Source organism: Spodoptera frugiperda, chromosome 25, assembly GCF_023101765.2.
Source record: "Spodoptera frugiperda isolate SF20-4 chromosome 25, AGI-APGP_CSIRO_Sfru_2.0, whole genome shotgun sequence".
Lineage (NCBI taxonomy): Eukaryota > Metazoa > Arthropoda > Insecta > Lepidoptera > Noctuidae > Spodoptera > Spodoptera frugiperda.
In genome coordinates this window covers 14,493,258-14,520,432 of record NC_064236.1, presented here as the reverse complement: position 1 = coordinate 14,520,432, position 27,175 = coordinate 14,493,258, and the positions used below count along the sequence as shown (strand labels likewise).

The following is a 27,175-nucleotide window of genomic DNA, read 5'->3' as shown; positions in this document are numbered from 1 at the left end:
TTGATGACTCCGGCTTGACCAGGAAGGTTGGTTTACTGCGGGAATTAATAACTACAGATTTAGAGAGCTGTGGAAGTGTAGAAAATTATATAAATAAGGTTATTACTTGTGCACACAAGCTCCGGAACATCGGATTTCAGGTAGACGATGAGTGGCTGGGTACGCTTCTCCTCGCAGGGCTACCAGAATCATACAAACCTATGATAATGGCGATGGAAAGCTCAGGTGTGACCATAAGTACAGATTTAGTTAAAACTAAGATTCTACAAGATGTCAAGAATGTAAATGACTCAGCGGCTTTTTATTCTAATTTCCACAAGAATAATGCAAAGGCTTACAAACCTTCAGGCAAAGGCCCCAGGTGTTATAAATGTAACAAGCATGGCCATATTGGTAAATTTTGTCGCTCAAATAAAGGCTCAAGTCAAAACACTAAATACAACAAACATGATGATAAGGGTGAAGGGACTTCTGGCTATGTGGCTGCTTTTCCGGCTTCTCCTGCACTGGATGCATGTTGTTGGTACCTTGACTCAGGAGCCGCGATGCATATGACTAATAATAAAAATTTGCTTTATGATTTTGAACCTGCTTCTATAAATAACATAACTGTAGCTAATAACAAACAGCTACCTGTAATGGGTTGTGGCAAGGTAAATATAAAAAGCTATGATTGTAAAAGCAACAGGTTGATTGGCACTGTACAGGTGAGAAATGTTCTGTTTGTCCCGGAATTAGCTGTGAATTTGCTATCAATACATCAAATGACCAAAAATAAGTGTAATGTTCAATTTGATGAGAATTATTGCAGAATTTATCAGAATTCTAAATTAGTTATGACAGGACATTTACAAAATGGCTTATATGTGATAAATAATGAGATTTTTGCACTGCTATCCTCAGCTCACCTGTGGCATCAAAGAATGGGGCATCTAAATTACCAGAATCTACAGAAGCTAAATGAGGCTACAGAAGGAATAGATGTGAAAATTGATCAAGAGAGGAATGTGACATGCAGTACTTGTCTACAGGGGAAGCAAACTAGACAGCCGTTCAAACATATTGGTACAAGGGCTTCCAGTCTACTAGAGGTAATACATTCATATGTATGCGGTCCTATGGAAGAAAAGTCTCTCGGTGGTGCCAGATATTATGTCACATTCATTGATGATTATTCAAGAAAGGTATTTGTATATCATATCCATTCTAAGTCTCAAGTTCTTGACTGCTTTAAAGAATTTAAGAAACTTGTTGAAACTCAGCTACAGACAAAAATTAAGATACTAAGAAGTGACAATGGCAAAGAGTATGTAAATGAAGCATTTGATAAATTCTGTAAGCAATCTGGTATCAAACGGCAATTTACTGTACCTTACTCTCCAGAGCAAAATGGAATGAGCGAGAGGATGAATAGAACTCTGGTGGAGCGTGCCAAATGTATGCTAATTGATGCCTGTTTGCCGAAAAAATTTTGGGCAGAGGCAGTTTCTACTGCTGCCTATGTAATTAATCATTCGCCAACCAAATCTATTAATTATAAGACTCCCGAGGAAATGTGGACAGGCACTATGTTGATGATTTGTTGTTGTTTTACGATAATGTGGAACATGCTATGGGTATTAAAAGGAAAATAGCACAAAAATTCAAAATGAAGGAATTAGGGAAAGCTAACTATTACATTGGTCTACGGATTAAATATGATGAAAAAGGAATATATATAGATCAAACAAAATACATAGAGAGTACATTGAAAAGATTTAACATGGAGGACTGCAAAGCCGTGGGAACTCCAATGGAGGCAGATATTAAGTTTTCTGTACCCTCAGATAATAATATATGTGATGGAATACCCTACCAAGAAGCAATTGGTTGTTTATTATATATCTCACAGGGTACACGTCCAGATATCTGCTATGCAGTAAACACACTCAGCAGGTACAATAAAACTCTAACATCAGAACACTGGATAGCTGTAAAGAGGATTTTACGGTATCTACAAGGAACTAAAAATCTTCAAATATTATATAAAAGTAATGTGAACCAGGAAATTACAGGTTATTGTGATTCTGACTGGGCATCATGTACTGAAGAAAGAAGGTCTTGCACGGGATATGTATTCATGTTTCAAGATGGTGCCATATCTTGGAATTCTAAAAGGCAACAAACTATTGCGTTGTCGACAACTGAAGCTGAATATATGGGGATCTCAGCAGCTACTCAAGAAGCTATATGGCTGAGACAGTTACATATTGAGTTGTGGCCTGCAACCAAGGTCCCTACTATTACTTTGTTCTGTGATAATCAAAGTGCCATTAAACTTACAGGTAATTCTGTTTATCATGCTAGAAGCAAGCATATTTTTTTTTTTATTTATTAATTTATATCAGGCAACGAAGGCCCATATCAATACAATAATACTATACTAAAACATAAAATACTATAAATACATAATTCTTATATTAGTTATTAAGGTCACACGATGTGACGATGCGTGGCGTCGTATTACGCTGCTCGGTGTCACGTAGCCTGCCTCGAAAACGTCGGTATATGACACCCTTCGGCCAAAATTCTGCCTTGAGGAACTTGTCGAGATGTTGAGTCTCGCACCACAAACGACTTGAAGTTGGTATTTTGACGCGGTTCCAACCTTACGACCCTCAAGGTCCAGTTGGTCTTCACCTTCACATACTCCACGATGTCCTCAACCTTCGTGGTGTGGTGTAGTCGGGACACATACAGCAGCGTCGTAGGCACAGCTGGACGCAGCAGCATGTTTGGTCCGGTCAGTCCAGTACCGCACTGATTGCGAGAAGTAGGCTTCTTCTTCTTCTTTTGAACTTTGATGAAGCCATCCTCATCACACTCAGGCTTTCCTGGACAGCGCTGTACCGGAATCCTTGATACGGATTCACAGCGCCGGTTCTGCTTACCCCTTTTTGGCTGCTTAGGTAGCGTAGCAGCTGTCGTGTTTGCGGCAGCAATTGCGGCGTAAGCTACTTTGGGGGCCGACGTAGCTTCGCGTGACGTGTTCTCTGCACGTGGAGAGACACGAGGAGCGGCGGGGCACGGTGCATCGACCTCATTATTTGCACTAGGCGATGAGTTCAGTTTCGCCGATGCAAAACTGCTGACTGAAACGTTTTGCGCCCCGCGACGTGTGTTCACGTTGGCTTCGTCTTGAGACCTACTTTCCGAAACAGCATTGCGTAACAACACTATCTCGGCACGCAGTTCCTGGATGGTAGTATCAGACGTCTCCAACTTGCACTGCATCTGGGCCAGGCTTGACTTCAACGATGTAATATCTTTCAGCAGCCTGGTGACATCTACGTGGTCGAAAGTGACGGGCGGCAACTTATGTAGCTCCTTCGCTACAAATGTTGGAACGTCGTCAGGGTCGGTCGCCTTCATAAAGGTGATGATGTCTTGGACGCTTTTATCCGTACCATCTCTCCTCCTCGATGGCATTTGGTCCAGCTTCCCAGTCGTTTGGAAGAGTAGCATCTTGCCTTTGCTGATCTCGTCTTCCTTGAAGTTCGACTTGCAAATCTGCATGATGCTGATCTCGTCCATGGTGTCGATGGCATGTTGTATGAATGCCAACAGCTCGTTTGCGATAAGTTGTTGTGAACTCATTGCGAAATATCGGGCAGCGACTTACGCCGCGACCTTTGCGTACAACTGCAACACGTCCGTACTCGAGCGCGCATCGCACTGCACTGTGATGATATTGATGTGAGGCACCACTACATTCGTGACAAGGTCAAATGTGGTGACATCCGCATCGAGTACATTCCCACAACTTCGATGCTTGCTGACTGCCTGACCAAAGCCCTGGCGAAGCCTAAGCATCACCAGCTCCTGATTGGCATGGGTCTACGTTCAAGAGAGGATGTTGAAATATGAACGCAGTCCCTATTGATTAAATATATGTTTTAGTGAACGCATCTTATTTTACAATTTATGACAGTCAATGTCACCTCTGTCTCTCTTGATTAAACCGTTCCCCGTTCAAACTACGCTCCGTCCTTTTATTTCAATAATCCTTAATCTATCTAGTCAATCCATAATCATCCGATAGTTTTCATTAGTTTTCAATTTCATTCGTTAGAAACTCAGTTGCAGCGCTCCGAAGTTAACCGGGTTCGTCAATGCTAATTACTAATTTTTTTACTTTTTTTTATTGTTATTGTTTATTAACTAGTATTTAGAAATTTTGGAGCGGGATAATGTCTGACCAAACTATTGAGCACACTCTCATGAGAATGTTTAAATCATCTGGAGGATTAATACACGGGCGTGGTATTTCTGAGAGCACGTTGGCATCATGGACTCTTGGAATGATACGCTTACAAGATGTTTGCGAGCAGATTACAGAATACTGTAACATCACTATGGATACTTCAGAACAGCATGAAGATTACAGAGATGCACGTGTCCAACGTGACAATGAAGACCTTGAAAAATTTGATAATTGGCTCTCTTCTCATGATTTTATTCTAAATAACACCGAATTGATTCGTATAGCAAATGGAATAGTTGCTTCAGATCTTGTCAATTGTCATCGTGCTTTTGAAATAGGAGAAAGCTTAATAACTAACATCATTGGATCTAATTTTCAAGAACTGTCATTTAGTCGCAAATCAAAGGCCCTTTAGTGCTATGACAAGCACTGTCGAAGTAGAAAAATTCCTGTCGTCATCAATCCCTTACTTCTATTTCAACGGATGTGTATTTCGAGAGAATCAGTTGGCGATATTAAACAATATCTAATGTACGAATTAGCACCTTTTCCATTGGCATTATTCGCTGAGGATGGTATGAGAAAAGGCACAAAGTCGTCTTTATTTAATGTTTTTACACCACTTGACCAATCTTTTGAAGACATTCACGGAAGTCATTTTATTATCGATAGTGGTTTTCTATTGCATAAAGTAATATGGGATCGGAATTCGTCATTAAACAACATCCTTGAGAAGTATCTCCGATATGTGCGAGAACATAATGGACTATCTGCAACAATAATATTTGATGGTTACTCCGAAAATCCTGACATAGCAGGAACCAAGTCATGGGAACGTATGCGTCTCAGGAAAAAAATCAATGTACTGAAAATTAAGTTAGATAAGAGAACCGTACTAACAATAGCTCAAAACAGTGACTAAAAATTCATTCAATTTATCATCGCTGTCTCCAACATAAGACGCTGCTCGTTTTCACAGTCTCCGAGTATATTACCAGGTCCAGTCGTGGCTCGAAAGATATCAAAATTGTACGTTTAATACACCTATATTAAATGTGTTATGTGTCTGACTATCACTTTAAACACCGACTAAAACAGCACGTGGGGTGTTTCTAGCTACTATTAATTATTGCTATCTTTTAAACTATGGCAGCTTACTCTAATTCCGAGTATGCCGATATTTTCTATTGCTATACCTTCCGTGACGACAATGCGGCTGAAGCTCGCCAAGAGTACATTCGTCACTTTCTTCAACGACGAGCACCGCATGTTACGGTCTTCAGTACAATTAATTTATCGTCGTGCTTCTGGAACCGGTCAATTTCAGCGTCGACAAAGTGATGCCGGAGACCTCAGCATTACATAACTGAAGATGAAGAACAAGTTATCCAGCAGATGGTTGACGACTCGACCCGCCCAGAAGGAGATGGCGGGATGAACTGGAAGTCTATGAAAAAGATTGGCCACAGAAAGTTCTGCATTGAGACTAGTTACTACTAGATAGTGGAAGGAATAAAGGGTAATAATGAAGGGTAGGGAGGCCTTTGCCCTGCTGTGGGACGACCATGGCTGAAAATAAAAATAAAGAAAAATATGAAGATCCAAACTTTCTTAGTCGAATATTATAGACGAATGAGAGCAAATTCATTCAAACCAGGATGGTATTACAAACTAAGGCAATATCCATTATTGGCCCAAAAATGCATGCATCCAAGAAAAAAAGAACCAAAAGGTTCACAAAGACGGTGACGACGGCCGGACGGCGTCATAAATATAGGTAATCATTTAATTGGATCTCACTTTTTACCCAGCAATTAATGATTAGTTCTTATTAGTTTTGTTAATACACAATTGTCATATCAGTCTGCGAGTTTTACTAATGAGATTCCGCTACGCTATTGATTATACATTAAGAACATTGGTCCTTTGCAAGAACAACTGCAACACAGCGAGGAGATTTTTGTGTGTTACGAAAACAGCCACGCGTGCGAGACGTTGGTGGACTTTAGACCCGCGTCGCAACGTGCAGTATGAGAAACCGGTTCAACGACCATTACAGCAGGTAATTTTTCGTAAAAACGTATACCTTAAACAATGTAACGTATGGTACAGCGTCTGCTCCGTACTTGGCCACTAAATGTTTAGTTAGTCTAGCTGACACAATAACGAACCCTACAGTAAAGCGTGCCATACAGCATGATTTTTACGTAGACGATTTTCTAAATGGTGCATTTTAAGTGCATAAGAGTTATGTAGGGAAACAACGTCTATCCTAGTATCGGCTAAAGACAATTTGAAAAAGTGACAGTCTAACAGTTCTGAAATTTTAAAGGATTTAGGTAGTCTAAACAAATCATGCTATATTAGACTATATTAGACAATAACAATAATACCCCTTCAAAAACGTTAGAAGTACAGTGGATATGCAAGTCTGATCAATATTTTTTTCCTTTAATATTGAAGCATTGAAATAACACAACGACTTAATATAGTCTATATTAGTCAAATACGTTACGAAAACAGCCACGCGGTCGAGACGTTGGTGGACTTTAGACCCGCGTCGCAAACGTGCAGTATGAGAATGCGATTCAAAGACCATAACAGCAGATAATTTTTCGTAAAACTCCAACAGAAGTCTTAAAAACGTATACATTAAACATTGTGATGTATGGTCCAGCGTCTGCTCTGTACTTGGCCACTAAATGTTTAGTTAGTCTAGCTGACACAATAACGAACCCTACAGTAAAGCGTGCCATACAGTATTTTTACGTTGACGATTTTCTTAGCGGTGCAGACACCATTTTAAGTGTACAAGAGTTATGTAGGGAGAAAAGGTCATTAATATTGAAGCTAGCATTAAAATAACAAAACGACATATATTTTCCGTAATTAGTCAAATATTTGACCCATTGGGTTTGGTCAGTCCTTGCATCGTCGAAGCTAAAATAATAATGCAGGCACTTTGGTTAAACAAATGCGATTCGTTCAGCTAAACACCACTTAACACGACTCTTGCAGCTTACTCCTTTCACTTATGAGGAAATGGCTAAGTCAAATAGAGGCAATTTTGAATTGGAATCAACGTGTGGAATGTATCAAGCAACACTTTTGGAAGAGGTTTAATATTGAATACACCACCAATTTATAGCAGAAAACGACATTTCGTTTTCTGCAGAAAACGAAATGTCGGAAATGCAGGAAGCAGGCCATTGCCTGCTTCCACAAATGGCGACATTCATCATTCATTATCATATCAGTCTGCGAGTTTTACTAATGAGATTCCGCTACGCTATTGATTATACATCAAAAACACACATAATTGTATGTAATGATACCGTACTCTTTGCTTGCGTGTTATGCATACTCTTTACTTTTATACGTATGATTGTCACGTCAGATACTTTTTTGCATTTGTTTTTTTTTCTTCTTTCTCCTTAAAAGTCACAATCTTTTACATTTTTTTTGCTGTGCAAGCACGTGGTTTTTTCTAGCTACTATTATTGCTATCTTTTAGTACTATATTATATTTTCTATTGCTATACCTTCCGTGACGACAATGCGGCTGAAGCTCGCCAAGAGTACATTCGTCACTTTCTTCAACGACGAGCACCGCACGTCTTTAGTACAATTTATGGTCGTGCTTCTGAAACCGGTCAATTTCAACGTCGACAAAGTGATGAAGAAGAAGTTATCCAGCAGATGGTTGACGACCCTACTACTTCGACATACTAATCGATGGTACTCCATAGCAGCTCGATTGACATTCTGGATTATATGCCTGTACAGGTGTTAGAAGAAGGGGATCTAATAAGGCGATTAGACTTTTGTAGACTCTGCAGATCCAAGCAAGCACAATATGCATTATTGGTCCCAAAAACTGCATGGTAATTCAAGAAAAGAAAAACCATCAGGTTCACAAAGACGGTTTTCATTAAACTAACCATTGCTTGAAAATGTGGATTCAGAAACAAGGACGCGAATTATATTCCAATACGATGGTTGTCCAGCGCACTGTCGAATTACTGTGCAACAAAGGCTGGATACCACATTTCCAAGGCGTTCAATTGGCAGAGGGAGTCCAATTCCATTGCCTGCACGGTGTCCAGAACTAACATCGGTTGACTTCTACGTGTGAGGCCACATGAAGTCCTTGTTTATGCAACGCCAATACCAAATATTGAAATTTTTCGTGAAGAAAATATGCGACTATTGAAATAAGACAAACATTTAGTTCAAGAGTGGCTGTCTCCGAGATAAAGAGGCGTCTGCGTCCATTTATCGTAAGGGGGCGTCACTTTGAACAAGATTTGTAAATAAAGAATTTCATTTAAATTGCCATTTTTTTCTTTATACTTTACTTATCAAAATGTTAATAATTTCTTAAAACCTATAAGTTTTTAAACTATCATGGTCACTAGTAACATCATTAGAACTCAAAACAGAATGTTTACCATTAGTTTTTGCGAGTTTCCTATATTTCGGCACTGTTGCGAGTCCGTCCATCATCCGTCAATCATTCGCCTAAGAAAGCTTGGGTTTTATATTTAATAAACATATTTAACATAATAACAAAAGAACTCACGACAACAGCTATAACAAAAAAATAATCAGCGAAAACGGTCCTGGACCATGACCTGATGAGTGGTAATGAACCAATTCTCAGTGAGTCATTGGTTACAGATTAAAAACACACATGGGGTTAGCCATCGTCATGACATAAATCAGTCTTCATTATTAACAGTTTGTAGGTGTCCATTGCTGAGCAAAGGCAGGTATCAAAAGCACAGAAACCTGTGGTTGGACGCCTCTGAAGTGTTTCTAGTGTCGCCGACAAAGGACACCACTGCAGTTCAAGCAAGTTCTACGGCCGGAGCTGGACATTAGTGGAAGCGGTACCCCAAGAGCTGAGCATCGAACCTGAGATCTCCGCTACTACGCATTAGCAGCAAGCAAGCTGTAGACGACTGACGTCGTAAGGAAGTAAGTGATAATTCTAAAAACAGTAAGTACTTTGTGATTTATTTCGTGTCAAGCAGAAGTGAACTTTGTTGTCTAGAAGATTTTAACTAGGAAAAAATCTTGGACTTAGTATAATTTCAAGAAACAAATTTGGCCTTAGAATAATTTAATGTGTGCATGTAGACTTAGTTAGATTTAAGCCAAATTGTGTTCAGACGGGGTACCTATGCACAATTTTTAGTAAATTCTCGGAGTTCCAAACAATTCGACGAGGCAGTCGAGTGGTCGCAAGTGCGACTGCCGGCCAAGGAGTCTCGGGTTCGATTCCCGGGTCGGACAAAGTATTACTGGATTATTTTCGGTTTTTCGAAAATTTCTCAGTATTAGCACGGAGTCTGGAAATGTGCCCGGTATATGGCAATAGGCTCACCACCTATTACATGGGACTTATAACATAAATTGTGAAAAGTGGGTGTACACAGTGGCATTACTTACGTGCCATATTGTGCACCTCTGCTTACCCCTTCGGGGATTAAAGGCGTGACGAAACAATTATTGTTTACACAAAATATTTGTTTACATTAACTTGTAGGTATACTCTTTGGAAATATTTGGGCTCTCTTCAGTTACATTGACTTAGAATTTTTTCTTTAAAATGCCTTTGCAATCGCATGTCAGAGTTAGGTAACCAATACGTAGGTAACTACTTAAGTAACTACTTACTTTTATTAAAATCAATCCCCAGCTTAGCCCTCACGATACCCAGGGTTAAACGTGTAACATCTTCCTTCCTTCACAGGGAAGAAATGAGCACTACCTGAGAACGCTTGCTCAAGGTGCAATTTCAAACTTATAATTAGAAATTACAAGGCCAGGTTTCCTCACGATTCCGGAGCTGCGGACTACCTAGCGGGTTTACCGGGGCTCCGGCTCGAAAAGCAGTAAGAGTCTGACACTCCCTCTCGCCTCACCCAAGGCGGGAGAAGTCATAGGACGATTTTCCCCTTAAATAACAAAAGAAGTTTCCTCACGATCTTGTCACAATGGTGTCTAAGTAATCTTAGAAAGTACAATGTAACTTGAAAAAAGTTCGAGCCCGCTTCCTCATGCATGAAAATGTAGTGTGACTGTGAGTAAATAATAATAAATAGGTATATTAAATCCCCTTATAATTCCATAGATTATATAAATTGTTTTAAAAATAAAATTGCTTGCTAAAATGGAACGTCAAAATAGAGATTGAAAAATGGCGGGTAATTATTAATTGGAAAATGGGTCGATAGCTGTGAAAATAAATTGTAATTCCTTCCTGAGTTCCTTATTTTTATTGAATAAATTCTAAAATATTTTATAGAGTGAGTTTTCTAAGAAACTATAATTGTAGTACCTAGTTGTATTCATGATTAATGTACGTCACGAGTGGTCACGACGCGCTAAGTACATTGCGCATACATTACATTACAATATACACATTATAATATAATGTAATGTAATGTTACCAGCTTATAAATACTATATATTATATAGTATGTAATTGCTTATGTAAAAAGAAAAAAACAATTTATTTGCACCATTTAAAAAAAACAATAATCAATATGTCGAGTCTTTTAAGTAATTGCTCACAAGAGACGCGCGGAAACATAAACCTCACATATGAGGAGTTTCAATCTTGTTCTCACAAACTGAGGCTATCCTTAACTCCAGACCCTTGTACCCCATGTCTTCGGACACAAAAACCTCTCACTATAGCTCATTTTTTGGTTGGCCGGCTGCTTGTGGCTCCTGCCTACGGTGATCTCACTGTTGTAAACACGTCACGCCTAAACGTAAATTAAATTAAAAAAAACTAAGGGAGTCATCCCAACTTGCTTGTGAACTAATGTAGTCTGCCTGTACTTTTAAGCGCATTATTACAAGGATAGCAACATCTTACTTGAAGAAATAAATATTTGAAAATGGGTACACCACTACATGACCTATATACCATACACGACATAATATACGAAGCTCTTAAACACTAGCTAATGCCTAATTAGTTAGATTGCAGGGTAACACGGTGATATAAAAAAGTAAATAGTAAAGTAAGAGTTAACTTAATTTAACTTTGTTCTTATTAGCATGATAGCACATCAAATGAAGAACTTATGCCAAAAATATAAAAGTGCCATTTTTTTACCTTTTTGCCCGACCCAGGATTCGAACCTGAGACTGTTCACTGAGCAGTCGCATACGATTCAACATTCGACTATTACAATGCGTACTACGTGCTAGGAATTAACTTAAAGTATTTGTAGTAAAAATCACATCTATATAGTTACTGTTACGAGTAAAAGCCTTCAACCTACACCTTTCTGGAATATCGAGCCTTCTATTTATAGAACAGTTTCACAGTAACGCTGGAGTGAGGGAGACTCCATACGGTGGCGGTAGGAAGGATTCGCTGCACTTGCGCAGTGCTATCATGTGTAAATCAATATCGCCTCGGATAGCACAGAGTTAGACGAATCGTCAACAAGCTCGTCGGGTATAACTAAAACTTCAAAATTTTGCTCATCATGGAACTAGGTGAGTAATTAACTAATCAATCGTTTGTCTGGTCACGCGGTAGCTAATCTCGTCACGTACAATGCCCGCTCGTTTTAGCGGCGCTTTTGAGGTTAACCCGAAAAGTAGGTAAGTGGAGCACTCTGTATATACAGACGTCCTGCTGAAGCTGAGCACGGACAAAGCTACGTCTAACAGGTGGCAGTATTATGATTTGTTTTGTTTTTGCGTCGTAATGTAAAAGTGGTGTTGTGATCATAGTTTCTTTAAATGTAGTTTATTTTCTGAATGTGTTTAGGCTGTTTTGTACGAGTATACTGTGTGCTTAGTTATTCACATCAACTCCAGGAGCATTATTTTCTGTGTTATTGTTTTCTATACAGAGTGTAAACGGAATGCTCCAAAAAAACGCAAACCAGTGATGGTAGAAAACTAGATTTATTTACAAAAATATGGGATATATTTTATGTAAATAGTAATCAACTGTTTAAATCTGAGGTTACATGAATAACAGCGAAAACTAAAACGATTGAAATTATAAAAACAAAAACTATTTGTTGCGTTTTTCGGGAGCATTCCACTACACACACTTTACATTGTCTATAAGTTATTTTACAGGTAAATATCCCCCTACTTAACTTACATCCCTACCATTGTAAGGCGTGGATCTCCCATCACTCACACATAGAACCAACCAATGTACTTCGTATGCATTCTTGTTAACATCTTGTAACGATATACTATACTCGCACACCAAAGAACTCCAACGGTAAAATCTTTTCAATCGATTTTCTGCTTTATTACTTAACCATAAATAATAAAGTTGAAAACCTATTATAGATGTTTGCCAGTTAAAGGTAGCTGACATTTGTAGATGTAATAGGGGTATAGAAGCAGATAGCAATATTGGCAGTATAAGAATTAACATCATTAAGAGTGGCAGTTTTTTGACCGGACCAGAAAATGTTAAGCTTAGTGAAAGCAATTTGTGTGATCACTCCGTTTCAATTTCCAGACATGGGCAATCCTGAGCCCGCCATGTTGGGAGGTGAGGCCGCGCGTCAGACGGACCAGCGCAACCTGGAGGTACAGGAGTACCGCCGCAGCTACTTCAGTATAGTGGTGGCGGCGATCCTGGCGCGGGCCCGTCGCGAGGCGGACGACACTGACGACATCACAGCGGCAGCAGCTCGCTGCCACATCAGCGACCAGCCGGCCGCCGCTCCAGGTCCGAACCCGCCAAACCCGTTCTCCTAAATCAGCAGCGAATGTTCACTCAGTGTTTAGTGTGATCCTACCATCCTTCTTTATGCTCAATGTGTGTTCGTTATATTGTGTTTGCGTTTAAAAATTACTACAACTGTCAGTTCTCTGTGTTCTAGTTCTATCTCCATCTCAATTTGTGTCACCCAATGATTGCTTGAATTGTGTACCTAATCTTTAGAGATACAGTGTAATGTAACTATCTGATGTTGTTAATAGTGGGTCCTTACAAAGCTATATAGAGATTTTATTCTGTGATGCCAAATGTTTACAGATAAAAGAAATAATATGTCTTGTTAAAAATGAAATAGCTGAATCTTTATCTTATATTTTGGACGTACTTTTGGACACTTAATCCAAAAAATTTTGTAATAAATCTGGACTGTTAGTGGAGATATTCGATGTAACCTGCGATAAACATGTGATGTCCTCTTCTCTGTGTGTAATGTGAAAATAAATGCAATGGAAAATTAATGTGTCGAGTTGCTTATTGAATTCCTTTATACACACTACATGTACTCTGCCAAGGCGATACACAACACAAGTGAAAGCTTAAGATTTCTTAATTATAATATTTTTAGTATTAAATTTTGACAAGCTTAATATTAGTCTTACACAAATTACTTTTTCTTAATATAATAATTTAGTAACAAACACTCTATTATGACATTTAAACTCACTAAATGCAAAAGAAATCAAGCAAACCGGTTATTAGGTCATGCCTCTGACTCTTTGTTAGATCTCTAAATGACACAATGACACACTGAACACATGAAACGGTGAGATATATGGGACACGGTGGGGCCGGCGACACAGCATGTGGCACGGGCGGTAAAAGGGCAGGATTTTATGGATCCAACTATAAACTTCGTTGTTTTATTATTACAGTACTAAATTTGTTGAATCCTTGGAGTCCTGGCGCCAATGTCAAATATACCCAAGATAAAAACAATGTATAAAAGGAAGACGCAAGATTGCAGAGCTTTGTTGTCGACTGGCAAACAAGTTGCGGGAAAGAATTAATGATGGTTCCACTTTGTGGGGCATTTTTCATATATATTCCAGGTTGTAGAAAGAACCCGATAGAGTAAGTATATTTATTTTCACCATGCCTGGTAAATAATACAGCTAGCGTTTGGTTTGGCGAAAGTTCTGAGCAGTGACATATGAATCGATTGAATCGGAACATAATTTTTTGTATTTGCCTCGTATTGTGAGTAGTCACTGAATAGCAGCAGCGACTGTTTTAGTAGTAGTATGTTAAATGGATAATGTTTGATTAAGTAAATAAATAATGTCTAACTAAAATGTTTGTATTATATTTATGAGACATATTAAATATAGCTACGGGATTATATTATTATACTTACAATAAAGTCATCTTTAGTCAGGGTGTCCACAGCTAATGTTCAAAATAATTCCCTGACTTTTCCCTGACTTTCCCTGACCATTTTTTTAAATTTCCCTGACCAAATTTAGGCCGTGTTCAAACCAAACTGACTGTAACTCCTTTTATTTCCATACATATTCAGTTTTTCGTTTACATATAACCGACAATACGTTATTACATGTTCTTTAGTACACTGGGACTCATAGTAAGCCTGCTCACATTCGGCGGCTTACAGTTAGTTTGGTTTGAACACGGCCTAATCATTCAAGTAGGTATGTTTTATTTGTAAAGTAGTTTATAAGTTGAGTAAAACTGCATACAGGTAATATTTTAATTTCTTTTATTTTATATAGCAAATATATTGAGATCGGTATTTATCACTTAGGAACTCTTTCTTATTAACAATTTTATAACATTGCATTTTCCTCAGTTCAAAATTTTTAACATGTTTAGGGCCTTTAGCATGTGAAACCAGAGCTTGTTTGCCCATATTACTGAGTTTGACTCATCCGCTACATCATTTAACCATTCATAAAATTCTGGGCTAATTTTGGGATCTAGCCACGCTTTCGCTACGATCAATAGGAGCAGAGCAGTGAAGGGAAATGTTGGGAAAACAGGAGAACTTACTCCATTTTTGAAGCTTCCGTTGCGTGTGCAGCCTTAATAGTTAAAGCTACACAGAAATAATGTATGACGGAAATGTTCTCCTTAAAATTGTTAAAAAAATATTCCACGACAGCAAATGTCTATCTCTTATGGTTGACTCACAATAACACGTATAACTCCCGATAGCTTAGCAGTTCGGAGCTTTCTGATTATATTTGTCTACTCTTACGTTTATAACACTCCCATTCATCCCTAATTAAAAAATGTTAATATTATTACCTATTCAATGATAAAAAAAGAATCATAGAAATCGGTACAGAAACACCAAAGATATACACATGAATTACGATAATAAGCCATCGTGCGTGAATACTGAATCTAGGGGTCGCAATACCCGATCATTTAAGCAAAACCGGTGTTTTCGGTAATCCGGTATTTTCGATATTTCTGGGATTAAGCGAAAGTTAGAAAAATTTAGTATAAGTAATAACGTTCGTTTGCAGCGGAATAGTAAGTAGGTATCCAACCTAAATGAATTTATATCTATATATACAATGTGATAGGGGCGAGACTTCTAACCCGTTAAGGCTGAGTACTACATCTAATTTTATCGACAAAAAAAATAATATGGTGGGTTGAACCCCTAAATGAAAATATTGAAAAATAGTGATTTTTTCGGTAAAAATAATTCACAAATGATTTTTTTTCTCACCAAAACATTATCAAACATATGAAAAAAGTAATGAATTAGTTAGCCAAGGTACCGTTTGTCGTATTTTTTTTGTTTCTACGACGCATACAACCTTTGATATCAAAAAAAGTAAAAAAAATATTAAAATAGCCATAACTTTTAGGGGGAGGGGATTCGACCACTTCGACCCCCGACTTTTGTCGATGAAATTAGGTGTAGAACTCAGCCTTAACGGGTTAGAAGTCTCGCCCCTATCACATTGTATATAATAAATCTGTACATTGAAAATATTGAAAAAATAAATAGCGTAAATAGCAGGTGTTACTGGATCGATAGCAACCCAAATATGTGATTTTTTTTATATCTGTCTGTATGATCAGGCATCACGTGAAAACTAACGGTTCGATTTCGATGAAACTTGGTATAATTATAAGTTATTATCCTGGGCATAAAATAGGATACTTTTTATCGTGGAAAAATACGTAAAAAATCTAAATTTTTCAGTTTTATACTACAGAACGCGAGCTCAACAGCAGTAGCTCAATAGAGGGATCTCTTTAATTACTATGGGCCTAGCCGTATTTGGGTCCAATAGATATTTATAAGATGTCATTGTCAGAGTTACTCAAAATGGAGAAATAAAACTTCTACGCGAAGACCGACATCCGCGCGGACGGAGTCGCGGGCGGAAGCTAGTTATGACAATAAAATCATAATATAGTTTACTCTCAATCTGAAAAAAAAATGCTTCTATGGCCTGGATTAAGCGTCGGACCAGAGCATAAAATTAAATCCCTCATTTCACAATCACTGGGAAAAAATCTCAATTTTCCCTGACTATCCCTGACTTTCTCTCCTTTCCCCTCAATTTCACTGACTTTCCCTGACCACCTTAAGCTTCCCTGACTTTTCCCTGACTTTCCCTGACTTTCCAGAATGTGGACACCCTGTTAGTAATCACTTTTAAGAATCATCCTGATCTTACTGGTCATTGTGATATTTGTGATCTGATTGCGATTCAAAGTCCATTAAGTATATTTTTACCAAAAGATCTGGATTACTTGAATCCACTCACTATTTTTTCTGCCATTAAAGGGCATTGTGTATTGGTTGCTTTGCAAAGTAATTACAAAGTCATAGGGTTTAAGTTTAACAGATTGTCATAGGATTAATGTGTTAGCGTCTGCAGTTAGATAATATAGTATAGGTTTCTACATTAGACATGTCTAAAAATGGATTTTCATCCTAATGCCCAATACTTTTTTTTTGAGCGGGGATAATCATCCAATGACTTTTCTCGCCTTGGGCGAGGCGAGAGGGAGTGCTACTCGAGGGAAACTTGGATACCGTCTACTCCTTCTGTGAAGCAGTCATGTGTGGCTAAGAAGGAGGTGGGACGCGTGAAGGAACAAAGCTCCTCGCGTCCTAGGCGTCGTGTGAGATACTCCGGCCGTTAGGGATCGCGCGACGATCTCCGGCCAACGAGGTGAGTGCGGGTATGCGGGAGTGCGGCGAGTGAGCGAGCGAAAAGAAATACATCTATTACTACCGATCTATTACAATTCTACCTATGTAATAGATTAAAAAAAAAACACGGTAGTATATGTGTATCTTCCAAGAAAACTCACAATAACATTGTTTTTGCTTTTACATACTACAATAAAACGATTGAATTAAATTTTAATCTACACTAATATTATAAAGAGGAAAACTTTGTTTGTTTGTTTGTTTGTTTGTTTGGTTGTAATGAATAGGCTCAAAAACTACTGGACCGATTTTAAAACTTCTTTCACCATTCGAAAGCTACATTATCCACGAGTAACATAGGCTATATTTCATTTTGGAAAAAAATAGGGTTCCGTAAGATATTTGGATTTTTCGGACACAAACTGAAAAAAATCAACCAAAGAAGTTACTTATTTTGCGTACGCTGCCTAAACTACAAAAGATAGAACCATAAAATGTTATAATTAATTGTAGATCTGATAAATATCTACAAAAAAGTCCGCGACACACTATACCTATCTATGTCGAGTGAGGCACAACAACCACATTTTTATTTAAAAATCTTGAATTTTTTTGGACTACATTTAAATGCGTTTATTTTACTCATGCTATTAATCCTTATCAAAATAAATTATTTCATCAATAAGTACAGTTTATGTTGATAATATTTGGTCTTTGAATGATTAAAATTGGAAGTTTGGTTTTGAAGTTGTGGTGAAATTAAAATATTACGATTTCTGCTTCACGGCCCGTTGCGAAGTAGACGTCGCCAAGGCCAGGGGTGCGCGTGCGGGAGAGGTCGCGGCTCACACTTACGCCGTTACGCCTAAACCAGTAAACCGAACATTTTGATGATATTTGGTACAGAGAAAGAATAGACCCTGAAGAACAACAGAGACTACTTATTATTGCAAAAAAAATAGGGGAGAATGGGTAAAATTAAGGTATGAATGTTCATATGGAAATTCGTCATTTTTAAAGCTGTAACAGTGAAACTTTGTATTTAGACACTTAATGGGGAACGAAAGAACATAAGCTACTATTTATTGCAAAAAAAAAAATAGGGGAGAGTGGGTAAAAATAGGGGATGAATGGTCATATGGAAATTCGTCATTTTTAAAGCTCTAACAGTGAAACTTTGTATTTAGACACTTAATGGGAAACGAAAGAACATAGGCTACTTTTTATTGCAAAATATAGGGGAGAGTGGGTAAAAATAGGGGATGAATGGTCATATGGAAATTCGTCATTTTTAAAGCTGTAACAAAGGGGAGAGTGGGTAAAAATAGGGGATGAATGTTCATATGGAAATTCGTCATTTTTAAAGTTGTAACAGTGAAACTTTGTATTTAGACACTTAATGGGGAACGAAAGAACATAGGCTACTTTTTATTTTATAACAAATAAAAAGGGTAGAAGGCGTTTAATTTTGACCACCTACCACTAACACAACCACGCGGACGAAGTCGCGGGCAAAAGCTAGTAATATAATATATTTATTTGCCAGAAACACGGTAAATACAGAGTTGTTACATACATTTTTAAAGAGATCAACATGTTTCGCTGTCGTAGCAACATGCAAATTATCCAAGTTATTTTACTTAAAAATTTATATATTTAACTAATGTTTCCAAAGTAATACATTGCAGTTATCTCAATGACTTAGATAATACACAATAGGCACATAAGCAGTAACAGGCATAAACCCAAATGAATCGGATATTTACCAAAGGGAATAAGTCAAGCACACACACCTAATTTTATAGGAAGTAAAAACATATGTTTATTGAAAAAAATCTTTTGGTAGGTATATTATATTTTTATTTATAAAGATAGTTGTAATCTATAGAGGAATAGCCATGCATTTTTTTTTGTTGTTTGTCTATTTTGGAAATAGATATGTGTAGCAATGAGGTTTTATCACATGCACCTGGCAGGCTAGATGTTGACACACACTGGCAGGCTGCATTGTGACACGGGAGAAGAATTGAACGTTTTGAATTTGACTAGGTTGTCAACGATGAGAAAATTTTACATTATTTGTCATTACATTTTATGGTCAGAGGAATTTTAGTTTTCGTGTAAAACACAACACATGCTAAATATGCTTATTTAAATTTGCTTGTCTTATTCCTTTTGGTATCTTAATTAAGTTTTGAGGGAAAAAATTGTTGAGTAACACAAGTTTAGTTTTAATATTTGTTCCTGAAAATTTAACTGGCATGACTGTTTTTGATTGTCATTGTAACTCTGTCATTCTTGCTATGTATATCTTTATTATAATAAAAAGTTCTTTTTAGATATAAATACTGTTGTTTATTAAGAAATACTCCGTAATCTAACAGGTTATGGGCCCAGGAGGTTCTGTAATTGATATCTAAAAGAATATAGCAAAGAAAAAGTTACAATCGTATTTTGAGAAATAATCTCAAAATGGAGTCCACGCGATCTATGAACATGGATAAATTTGACGGAAATAACTTCAGACAATGGAAGTTTCAGATAAAATGTGCCCTGAAAGCAAAAGGGATTGATATTTCAGTGCCGAAACCGTCTGAAAATAGTGTTGAATGGACAAAGAACGATGGCATGGCGATGTTCATCATTACATCTTCGATGGAACTCAAGCAAATCACTCTAGTGGAAAATTGTGAAACAGCTCAGGAAATTATGTCGAAACTAGAATCTATATATGAACAAAAGAGTGAGTTATGTAAAATGATAATCCATGAAAAATTTTATCAATACAAAATGTCACCGACTGACAGCGTAGCTCAACATATTTCGAAAGTAGAATCGTTAGCCAAGATGTTGAAAGAAAGTGGTGAAAATATCAGTGAAATGGCTGTGATTACAAAAATACTTGGAACACTGCCACAAAAGTACAGATCACTTCGTCAAGCATGGATGTCATTGGATCCAAAACAACAGACTCTTATCAATCTCACTGCACGATTGTTAGATGAAGAAGCTAGTTTACAATGTGAAGAAGAGCAAGAAACTGCTCTCCTTGTGGCCAACAAAAGTTGGAAGAAGAGCCCTAAGCAAAGTGAGCCAAATAAAAATGCTTGTAGTTCGAATTAGAATAATAACACTAAACATAGGTTTGAATGTTACAATTGTGGAAAACGAGGACATTTTTCTCGAGAATGTCGTTATCCAAAGAAATCCAAGAACAGAAAACCTCAACAAGAAGGTGCAAATATGTTAGCGTTCAATGTAGAAGCAAGTTTACATGAAGCTGAACAGAATGCTTGGATTTTAGATAGTGGTGCCTCCGCACATATGACCTACAGAAAGGAGTTCTTTGCAGAACTATTTGAATGCAATCAGAAATCATTGACATTAGGAAACAAGCAATCAGTGGAAGTAGCTGGCATAGGCAAGGTATTAATAAAGAGATATGTCAATGGACAGTGGGAGACCAGTGAACTACACGATGTATTGTATGTTCCGAATTTGCGACGAAATCTATCAGAGGGTGTGATTATGCGAAAATCATACACCATTGTTAAGAAAGACTCCAATGCATTCATTTACAAAGATAATAAGTTAGTATTGTATGCAACAATGACAGAAAATAATCTATATGAATTAAAAATAAAAGCTGTAATCTCAGATACATGTAACTTGGTACAAAATGATAAAAGTAACATGAAAATTTGGCACGAAAGATTGGGACATATTAACATACAAAATATCAGGAATATGAGTGCTGAAAATACAGTAGAAGGCTTGAATTTTGACAACAATGATAAAGCTGATTTTGTCTGCGAAGCATGCGCCTATGGAAAGCAGTGCAGATTTAGATTTCACAAATCTGTAAGAGGAGAACTACAGCCAGGTGACCTTATATATAGTGATGTCTGTGGTCCAATGAGTCATACATCTGTTCAAGGTGCAAGATACTTTGTATTGTTCAAGGATGCTGCAACAAGCTTCAGACATGTATATTTTGTAAAGCATAAAAGTGATGTGATTGATATATTCAAGGAATACAATGCTATTATCAAAAATAAATACATGCATAGTGTCAAAATATTGCATACTGATAACGGAAGAGAGTATGTAAATAAATCCTCAAAGAGTATCTAAGCAAAGAAGGTATAGTTCATGAGTGTACTGCACCTTATACACCTGAACAAAATGGGCGTGCTGAAAGAGAGAACCATACCATTGTAGAGAGTGCACGTTCTATGTTGTATGCAAGAGATGTGTCACTGGAATTATGGGCAGAGGCTGTGAATTGTGCAGTTTATTTATTAAACAGAACTTCTTCCAGCCAGATTCCAAAGAAAACACCATATGAACTATGGAATGGCATCAAACCTCATGTAGGACATGTGAAGGTATTTGGAAGCATTGGTTATGTCCATATTCCTGATCAACTAAGAACAAAACTTGATAAGAAGAGTGAGAAAATGATACTAGTTGGGTATGATAACAACAATTATAGGATGTTCAATCCAGAAACCAAGAAGATTAAAATATCTAGAAATGTTATTTTTGAAGAACATAATGTTCCAGAGATACGGAAAAATATTACACAAATATATATTGATGATGAAGAGAAGACATTTGAACAAGAAAACCAAATGCAAGAAAACAATCTAGAGAATACTCATTTAGAAATATCATCATCAGAGAATGACAATAGCATGTTGAGTTGTAGTAGTAGTAGTGACCCTACATATAAACCGTCTCAAGAATTAGATGATGAATTAATTGCAAGGAATATAAATTTGAGACCTAGAATTAATAGAAGATTTGAAGCAAATCTTGTTGAACTGTCACTGCCTCAGACATACGCTGAAGCAATGAAGAGTCCACAAAGAAATGACTGGTTGAAAGCTATTGATGAAGAACTGCTTGCGCATGAAGAAAATAATACTTGGACTCCAGTCGAGAGGTCTGGTCAACATACACTTACTACAAAGTGGGTTTTTGCAATTAAAAAGGAGAAAATGATCAGGTAAGGCGGTTCAAAGCTCGTTTGTGTGCACGAGGTTTTAATCAAATTAAAGACATAGATTATCAAGAAATATTCTCTCCAACAACGAGATACGACTCTATAAGAATTGTTCTTTCTATTGCAGCTAAATATAAATTAGAAATTCAACAATTTGATGTAAAAACTGCTTTTTTGAATGGGTACTTGGATGAGGATATTTTTATAGAAGTACCAGAAGGAATTACATTTAAAAATGATTGTATCTTAAAACTTAATAAATCATTGTATGGTCTGAAACAGGCATCGCGTTGTTGGAATAGAAGATTCACTGAATTTTTGGTTAAGTATGGTTTTGTGCAATCTCAGGCTGACTGTTGTGTTTATGTAGGTATTTTCAATGCGGTGAAAGTAATTCTAATAATTTATGTTGATGATGTACTTTTAGTATCTTCCAGTTCCTCAATGATTAGTATAATTATGAAAGATTTGAAACAAGAATTTAAAATAAGGGAACTAAAATTGAACTATAAACATTCTTACAGTGCCTTCTCAATTCATTTACGAAAATATTATGTACGTGAGAAAAAATCAACAATTGTTTGAAAAAAGAAGCGACAGACACAATTTTAATAAGAGAGGTAAAAATAAGTTAGCTATACCGCAATTCCGATTGTCCAAAGTGCAGAAATCCTTCATGGGTTTTTGTGTTAAGTGTTACAATAAACTACCAACCACCATACTGAATCTGAACGAGAAAAAATTTAAATCTTGTATAAAGCGTGAACTGTGTAAACAGGCATATTATAAACTGTCAGATTATATTGAAGATAAAAATGTGTGGCAGCATGTTGGTCCGGCTCCACTGGGCACTCGCTCACACTAGACAATGCTCTAATACGATCACTAGTTACACGTTAAATTAAAGTACTAATTTATTCCAATGTAGTCTAGGGATCCTGTGGCATCAAGCAGTTATTTTTTTTTATTTGAAAAATTAAAGATTATTTTTTATTTGTATAGAAGCATTATTTCAAAATTGTAAGTGTACATATGTGGGCACTATGTTTGAAACAACCCGCTTTTTTATTTTATTTTATATTCTTTACAAATTGGTTTTATTGTCCCATAGTTTTTGACGTCGTATTGTCGTTACATTGTTCCTACATATATATACAATAGGTAAATGATCAAATAATGTATCAGAGACATTGTAAAAAACATTTTTTAAAAAGAGTAACGATGGAGTTTCTTGCTCGTTCTTCTCCATTCGAAGCAACACTTTGGAACGAGCGCCTAGCTTCACTGACAGACAGACTGACGGACAATTCAATTTGACGTTTCAAAAGTGCCTAATTTAGGATTAATTGAAATAAATGCTTTGACTTTGACTTTGAAATATTTTGTGGGAATGGAAATAGAGAGAGTAAATAATAGTATCTATATTTGTCAAAGGGATTACATAGAACAAATAATAGAGAAGTTTTGTATGAGTAATTCAAATCCTGTCAATACCCCGGCAGATGTAAATGTTGTTATTTCAAAGAAAATTGATGAAGATATTGTTAATTTTCCATACAGGGAAGCTATAGGCTCCTTATTATTTTTAAGTTCTGTTTCAAGGCCTGACATTTCTTTTGCTGTAAATGTTTTGAGCAGATATGTAAACAATCCAAGTCAGCAACATGTAAATGCACTTAAACGTGTTATTAGATACCTAATAAATACTAAGGACTTATGTATAACTTATGGAGGAAGTAGTGATCTTACTGGCTATTCAGATTCAGATTTTGCAGGCGATATTGATACGCGTAAGTCTACTACGGGCTACATTTTCATTTTGAATGGGGGACCAATAACATGGTGTAGTCAGAAATAAAAGACTACTGCTCTCTCCACGACAGAAGCAGAATTTGTAGCTGCATGTGAGGCTGCAAAGGAGATATTGTGGTTATTGTTAGATTTAGGTGAAAATATTATATCTGTGCCGTTGTATGTTGATAACCAGAGTGCGATCAAGCTGATCAATAATCCTGTTTATCACAAGAAAACTAAACACATAGATATAAAATTTAATTTTATAAGAGAAAAGGTTGAGGTTGGTGTAATTAAGATAAATTATATTCCTAGTAATAGTCAATTAGCTGACATATTGACTAAAGCATTACCAACTCAATCTTTTATCTATTTAAGAGATCAGATTTTGTTTTCTTTTCCCACTGTTTGATATGTGAGTTTCAGTGGGAGATTTATTTTTTATTGTAGTTAAATTTTAGGGGGAGTGTTGAGTAACATAAGTTTAGTTTTAATATTTGTTCCTGAAAATTTAACTAGGTGGCATGACTGTTTTTGATTGTCATTGTAACTCTGTCATTCTTGCTATGTATATCTTTATTATAATAAAAAGTTCTTTTTAGATATAAATACTGTTGTTTATTATGAAATACTCCGTAATCTAACAAAAATAAACAAAAAGGTATTAGAAATAATGTTTTATTAACATTTTAGCCAATTTTCTATAATGTTTTCATAATAGGCTTTATATTCAGGTGGAATATATTGCATGGTACGCTTGAGGTCTTCTAGTTTCTTAATTTTTATAGGCACAGGTCCATCATAAGCTTTTTGTGTTGGTAGTGTAACTGTTTGAGTTTTATTTTTTCTTAAATCAAATGTGTTACTTCTGACTACATTCCCAATAAAAGGTCTGGTAGTTACCATACCTTTCATGTTTGAGGAGTACTTACTCAAATTCCATAAAGTTGGATACCAAATAATGTTGCTTGTCAGAAACGTGGAATACTTCTTGATTGACTCTCCAAAAAAATGGCATCCTTGTTATAAAATTTGCCCCACCAGTTTTTAATATCTAGAATGTCATTAGTATTAACCATGGATACTGTGAATTTTTTGTGGACATGGCAAATAATTTCACACACCTCCTTAGGCAGATAATACCTATCTATTCGTTTTATAATTTTTTTTCACAGTACCAATGGACCGATCATTAGGTAGAAATTAGTGCCCTCGAATTGGGAAGCGGTGTACAATTTTATCGAATCTCCCTGTGTCTACAAGAGCCTGGCATAAACTTGTGATTACGGTTTTGCCCGAATCAGTGTTGCAATCAATAAAGTAACGAAGAGAAATAAATCAGTGACCTTTGGTAAATTAACGCAAATTATGACGCCTATATTACACTGGCAAAATGAACTGACTTATTCCTTTTCTTGAATACAATGCAAAATATACCTAAAATTAGTCAAAGTGCATCAAAATTGCCATTTTCAAAAAATGCTGACTTTATTTCCTTTGGTAAATAACAGATTCAAATTAGATAATTACATTCTTTATTTTGTACTCAAAGGACTTACACTTATTTTTCACATCTATAGAATAATAGTTTTATTTTATTAGCTATTTCTTCAAAACAGTACAGAATTTTTTATAGGGGAGATCAATTATAGACTTAGGTAACGTATTGTATATGAGGGGAGCCATATAGACACAACTACTTCTAAATAGTTCCAGTTTAGGTGCAGGCATTTCAAGATGCCTCCATGTTACTTTTCTTTTATTTCTGTTGTCTTTGTCTTTAAATACGTCAGATACGTTATACATTTAATGTAGATCAAACTTGCCTTTTAAACTATAATTATGGGTAACGTACTTAAGCCAGTCCTTAAGTCAAGTAAGACAACCATGTCCATAGCAATTGTTTCTGATACAAAATCGCTAAATCGCTTTTGTTTACTTAATTTTCTTTTTTGTTTTGTAGCTAAATGCATACCGGTTTTTAATTTTAACAGTGATTAAGATTGTTTTAAATACTTTAAAGAAATGTTTAAAGTTATTTCTTTGTATTTTGACACAGTTTCGTTAAAGATTTTTTTATTGTGATTTTGCAGATATACCTACACGGTGTAACAAAAAGAGGGTATATACAATATCAAGTGCACGGTTTCTGGACAACATAACAAACGATACTGAAAGGGTTTTTTAAACTCATGGTTGGAACATGGAACGAAGTTATGAATTTTTCCTATATTTTTATTTCTCATGCAAATTAAAATTAGGTAAACAGGTACTAGGCGATCAGATTTACAGAAGGAATATATTGTGACACGTTTGTATGATTTATAAAATCAAGAACCATACGACACCAAGTATTGATTTGACTTGATTTCAGCCATGATCGTCCCACTGCAGGGTAAAGGCCTCCCTACCTTCCTTCCACTCCTCTCTGTTTAAAGTTTTTTGCGGCCAATCCTTGTCATAGCTGTTGAGTTCGTCCCGCCATCTCCTTTTGAGTCTGCCGCGACGTCTGTGGACGTTGAAGGGGCTCCACTCAGTAGTGAGTTTTACCTACCGCTCGTCCGACATGCGGCAGACGTGACCAGCCCAATTCCACTTCAAGCTGGCGGCTTTATGACCAACGTCGATGATTTTAGTCATGGAGCGCAGCGTGGTGTTTCTTAGTCTATCCGACAGTCGAACTCCTAAGATACTGCGCTCCATGGCCCGCTGGCAAACCTTGAGTTTGGACTTCTGATGTTGTGTCAAAGACCAAGTTTGAGCGCCATAGGTTAGGATGGGCAGAATACACACGTCCAGGAAGGTTTCCTTTCATTAGGTCCCCCATGGACCTATAGCTCTTCCAGGCGTTTTACGTTTTTTTACGTTTCACATCAAGTATTAGGTACCATTTTTTTAAACCTATTTTAAGCTGAAACTTTGTGTAGAGATTCTATTCAACATGTATTCTTCAGTGCTTCTTGATGAATATGGGTATTTTGTTACACGCTGTATAAGTTATTTAGTTAAAAATTAAGTACTTGATTGCGCTCACGTTGTCTTATCAATAACTTGTCTATTATTATCTGCAGTACTTTCAACACAAAATGTATTGTATACTAGTAGTTTAGTCAAGAAATACGTAAGTAAAAAATGTTTACACTAGAGAAAGTCCTTCGCCTTATCCTCAGGACTGCAAAAATATACCAAACGTCCAATAAATTTCAT

At 36.6% G+C, this 27,175-nt stretch overlaps 1 pseudogene; it reads right to left on the bottom strand.

Annotated features, from left to right (window-relative positions):
- Positions 1-2,355: 2,355 nt before the first annotated feature.
- Positions 2,356-4,116, bottom strand: LOC118268028 (uncharacterized; annotated as a pseudogene).
- Between the last annotated feature and the right edge of the window lie 23,059 nt (positions 4,117-27,175).